Below are 5421 nucleotides of genomic sequence, written 5' to 3' on the forward strand. Positions count from 1 at the left end.
TATGAAAATCCAACATTTATTCATTGCACATTGACAAAAACAGTTTATTAATAAGCATTTTCCTAAAATTTTGTTGAAATATTAAAAAGTAATTATTCAGAAATCGTGAGATGCGGTCTGGTGTGATGTAGGTTTCAGAAAAACATTTTCTTTATCGTACCAACGTTTCGATCTTTATTGAGATCATCTTCAGGATATACTTTGATTGAATATAAAAAAATTATATTTTGCATTGTATAAATTCACTTTTTTCCACATTCTACATGTATTTGTTAAATGTAAACAATGTTTGTAAATCCCAGGCCCAGAAGATGATCTCAATAAAGATCGAAACGCTGGCACGATAAAGAAAATGTTTTTCTGAAACCAACATCACACAAGACCGCATCTCAGGATTTCTGAATAATTATCGAAACGGTCACTAATCACCACATATTAAAAGTGTTATTTAATCTGATCCACTAAGTACATCCATATTTAATCAAATAAGAATATGGAATTTAAAACATTAAAAACTGGACAAAATATGCTTTACTTTTTCTCCAAAACACGTTACATTTGGATAATGCCCATCTCAAGAATCTTCATCTTATAAGTCCCAACTTCCTAAAGTTTTTTCCCAATTAATCCAGCTTAACTTCCTTCTTTCTCTCAGAGGCACCGCTAGGAAATGTCAAAAAATATCGCTTGTTTATTGGAAAAAACTAGAAGCATTTTTGCTCATTTTAGTATAATACTTTGATGTTTTATTTAATTTTGCAAGTTGCATACATTGTAAGGCTGGTTCCCGGGTTGAGACCACATTATTGACTAGTTCTAAAATAGAAAACGATCTTTTTTTTTAAATCAAGATTACAAAATACGAACAAAAATTTCCAGTTATGTTAAACTTTTTATCGAACAATATAAATCAAAAAAAGGGGGCGTAGGTGGCCGCAACAGTTTGACACGGCGCACATCGGTGTAAGGTAAAGGTCCCGGGTTCGAATCCCTCGGCCCTGCCTTCGAACCCATACAAATGGTTTTTTTCAAAACGCCGGACTCTGAGGATTTATTTGACCTCTGCTGTTGCGTACCCTTGTAAAAAAAAGTCAAAAAAGCAGGCATATAAAATATTTTACGTCTAGTTGACCAATGGTTTCGGGTTTATATTTTGTCAAAGCGATGTCAAAAAATATTGCTTTTTTATAAGAAAAAAACTAGGAGAATTTGTGCTCATTTTAGTATAATACTTTGATTTTATTTTTTTTTAATTTTTCAAGTTTCAGACTTTGTAAGGCTGGTTCCCGGGTTGAGACCACATGATTGCCTAGTTCTTAAATATAAAACATCACTTTTTTAATCAAGATCACAAAATACGAACAAAAAATTCCAGTTTTGTTAAAATTTTTATCGAACAGCATAAAATCAAAAAAAGGGGGCGTAGGTGGCCGCAACGGTTTAGGCGTTGACACGGCGTTCATCACTGTAAGTTAAAAGTCCCGGGTTCGAATCCCTCGGCCCTCCATTCGAATCCGACATACAAATGTTTTTTTTTGTTTTTTTCAAAAACACCGGACTCTGAGGATTTATATGACCTCTGCAGTTGCGCACCCTCGTAAAAAAAGTAAAAAAAAAGTAGGCATATAAAATATTTTACCTGTAGTTGACAAATGGTTTCGGGTTTATATTTTGTCAAAGCGATGTCAAAAAATATTGATTTTTTATAAGAAAAAAACTAGGGGCATTTGTGTTCATTTCAGTACAGTACTTTGATTTTTTTTTCTTTAAATTTTGCGAGTTTCAAACTTTGTAAGGCTGGTTCCCGGGTTGAGATCACATGATTGCCTAATTCTTAAATATAAAACATCACTTTTTTAATCAAGATCACAAAATACGAACAAAAAATTTCCGGGTTTGTTAACATTTTTACTGAACAACACAAAGTAAAAAAAAAAAGGAGATCGGTGGTCGCAACGGGCGTTCATCGCTGTAAGTTAAAAGTCCCGGGTTCGAATCCCTCGGCCCTGCATTCTAACCCGACATACAAATGTTTTTTGTTTTTTTTTAAACACCGGCACTCTGAGGGTTCATATGACCTCTGCTGTTGCGAACCTTCCTAAAAAAAGTCAAAAAAAGCAGGCAGATAAAAATATTTTACCTGTAGTTGACAAATGGTTTTGGGTTTATATTTTATCAAAGCCGACAATGGATCTCTGGCGTATTACGCTTATTGATAATTTTTGCCTCGTTGTTATTTAAAACTAAAAAACTAAAAACAATATAATACGATAGAGTAAATCATGAACAAGCACCGACATAGTAAAAAATATATTTAAAAAACCGTATGAAACTCCATGAAACATTGTTTCGGCCAAATAAAAAATTCTACAACAATGTTAAAATAAATTTTCTATACGCTGTAGGCGGGGTATAGAATTTTAGTTAAATTCCATTCTTTCTTTTTTCATTTTGTTTGAAATTTACAACAATAGAATTAATAATAATGAAATAAAATGATTAGATAAAGTTGAGTTTTATTTTCTTGAGCAGAAAAGTAATTCAGCAGTGACATATATGTAAACATAAGAATTCGCTTGTAATTCGCTACCACCCAAGATGAGACCACGATGCCATCGGCGTTCAGTCGGCTTTGTGGGCTATCAGGAAATGTTTTTGAGGCAAGTTGGTTTACAAAGGTATTAGAATGACCAGTGAGTCAGCAGATGAATTTGTTTATTTCGGTTTAATGACGAGAGAAACATAAAGGATGCTGTATGGTGAAGGGGACTGGACACACTGAAACCAGCATTTGCAATACAACGTAAGTTTTTAATAATAATAATAAATTGCCTTTATTTATATTATTTGACAATATGTAGTTTAATCTGGATATATATATTTAAGCAAGCTTTTCCCATGGCCACAAGACCGTCAGGGGAGGACGCACATGTATATATAAATAGTATAAGCAATAAATGTACAACAAAGCCATAGAATGTACTATTAATCAACAACTTATCTTAACACTAGTTTAATGATATAATTCATGCAAAAAAATAAATAAATTGAATAAAAATAAATTAAATAACTTTAAACAATAGTAACATATAACAGATATACACAATATAATATAATAAATACATAAAGTTTGAGTATAGGGTCGGTGGAGGAAATCAAGTACTCCACCGACCAAACGGAATGAGTGTACTGTATGGACGTATTTATGTGCATGAATGTAGTGTTTGAAAGGGTAAATAGAATATAGACATAGTTGGCGGATGAAATGACCTAGATATCGGAAGCCCCAGTCAAAAAAAAAATAATAATAAAAAAATAAATAAATAAATACATAAATAATAAATATATGTCATTTTACATGCTATTAAAATTGCTCTAACAAAATGTTTTTATTATTAAGCTCAAGAGATGTAATGAAGATTTAATTATAATTAAATTCTTGTATTATGGTTTTTAGTTGAGATGAAAAAAAGTTAATGGTACGAGCGGGATTCGAACCCACGATCTTCAGCTAGATACGCCGCTGCTCTACCACTTGAGCTATCTTGACCTTGATCCACTCGGACATCAACTTCCTATCTCAACCCCACCTTACGAGTTTCCCCTCCTTTTTGTCATTTTTCAAGCGGACGACGAAATCAGTGAATTTAATGAATTAAAATGAAGTACACTTCACTAAAGCTCTCCATGGAGATTTCATTTGTCGTCGAGAATCCAATCCGATTACACGACATTTGAAAAATGGCAAAAAGGAGGGAAAATTCAAAAGGTGGGGTTGAGATGGGAAGTTAGTGTCCGAGTGGATCGAGGTCACGATAGCTCAAGTGGTAGAGGAGCGGCGTATTTAGCCGAAGATCGTTGGTTCGAATCCCGCTCGTGACAATGACTTTTTTATCTCAACTAAAAACCATAATTAATTGTAATGTATTAATTAAGCGGACCAGGAAATTAGTGAATATTGTATTAATCTCTCTCTATACTTCCATGCCATTCTGCAATACTCGACTAGTTTGGTGCAGTCTTTTTCTCCTCGTAAGTATACAAGCAACTCTTCTTTAGGTAGAAAGCACTTTCCAAATATCAACGGAAGTTTTTGGACTATAATGATTGGTTTGGATTAGTTTTGGTTGAGCTCCGTATTTCTAGAAGGTGTACTTTGTCGTTTAAGTCTCGTATGGAGATTCTATGTGAGGGCAAATTAATAGAAATAATGGTGGAGTGAGCGTGTTGTTCAATCTTTTTAAAAAGAGGGTTCCTACTCACAATAAGTTATTTTCAACGATCCGGATTTCGAGCCTTCAGCTCATCATCAGATTGAAGGAGCTCTACAACCCGACTTACTATGAGTAGGAACTATGGTTTTAAAAAGATTCTACGTCGTGTTTGTCGATGTATAGTCTTAAGTAGCGAGCACAGTTTGTCCAGGGTAAAGGAATGATTGAGGTGATGTATAGTTAATATACTGGCATTTATTTTTTTCCTCCATTTAATTAGTTAAGGACGGTAAGGGGATACTGTTGGGGAAAAAAACGGCAAGGACAGACAGGACTTTTTTGCATCCAAACGACCGCTGTTTAACAAAATAAAAGATTGGTTCTTCCTGATGCGATCTTATCACGTTTTATCTCTTTATATTGGTGGATTAAAGGAATATAAATTATTTTAAAAATTAAAGAACATCACAATCATGAGTTCAAGATGAATTCTAGATCGAATAGTTTATTAACTTTCATATTCGTTCCAACGCCCTAGACGCGGAATATGGTTTTCGGGGTTTTAAAAAAAATTGCATACTATGTTTTATCAATTGTTCTATAGTGATTTTCCCAATAATTTTTTAGCTTTATTTAGTGAGCATTTTAATATTGCAGATTATTTGATAAATGGCAAAAAGGAGGGAAAATTAGAAAGGTTGTTGGGTGAGATGGGGAGTTGGTGCCCGAGTGGATCAATGTCACGATAGCTCAAGTAGTTAGACCAGCGGAATATTGAGCCGAAGGCCGTGGGTTCGAATCCCGCTCGTCACAATGACTTTTTATCCCAACCAAGAACTTACATAGAAATAATAATTAATTGAAAGAAGTAGCTTGGTCAATTGACCACTAAACATAATGGATTATGGATTATGTACGTTGTGGTACAGGGGAGGGTAAGAAGGAATGTGAAAAAGTCTAATTGGAACCTGGCACATAAAGGGTTGAGAAACATTGCTGTAGGGTGACAGATGGTTATTAAAAATAAATAAACAGCAGCTGAGAAAAAACTGCCAAAAGAAAATTTTTCAAAACCCTTGTAATCTTCCATCTACCTATGTATTATAATAATGTTCGAAAAGACCCGGTCTACCATCTCATTTTGTATTCTTTTAAAAAGGCTACTATATCTGACGGAATACGATGGAATGTCTTTCTGAGGACTTTC

The 5421-nt window shown here is 33.9% G+C and overlaps 1 long non-coding RNA gene across 1 annotated transcript; it reads right to left on the minus strand.

The window, feature by feature from the left end:
• Positions 1 to 523: 523 nt before the first annotated feature.
• On the minus strand, positions 524 to 1878 carry LOC106670237. The gene is made up of 3 exons (XR_001341045.2): positions 1640 to 1878; positions 772 to 816; positions 524 to 704 (listed from the first exon to the last, which is right to left on the minus strand). It is a non-coding gene; the product is annotated as an uncharacterized LOC106670237 (long non-coding RNA).
• Between the last annotated feature and the right edge of the window lie 3543 nt (positions 1879 to 5421).

This window comes from Cimex lectularius, unplaced genomic scaffold (genome assembly GCF_000648675.2).
Source record: "Cimex lectularius strain Harlan isolate CLEC.00 unplaced genomic scaffold, Clec_2.1 scaffold369, whole genome shotgun sequence".
In the NCBI taxonomy this organism is placed as follows: domain Eukaryota; kingdom Metazoa; phylum Arthropoda; class Insecta; order Hemiptera; family Cimicidae; genus Cimex; species Cimex lectularius.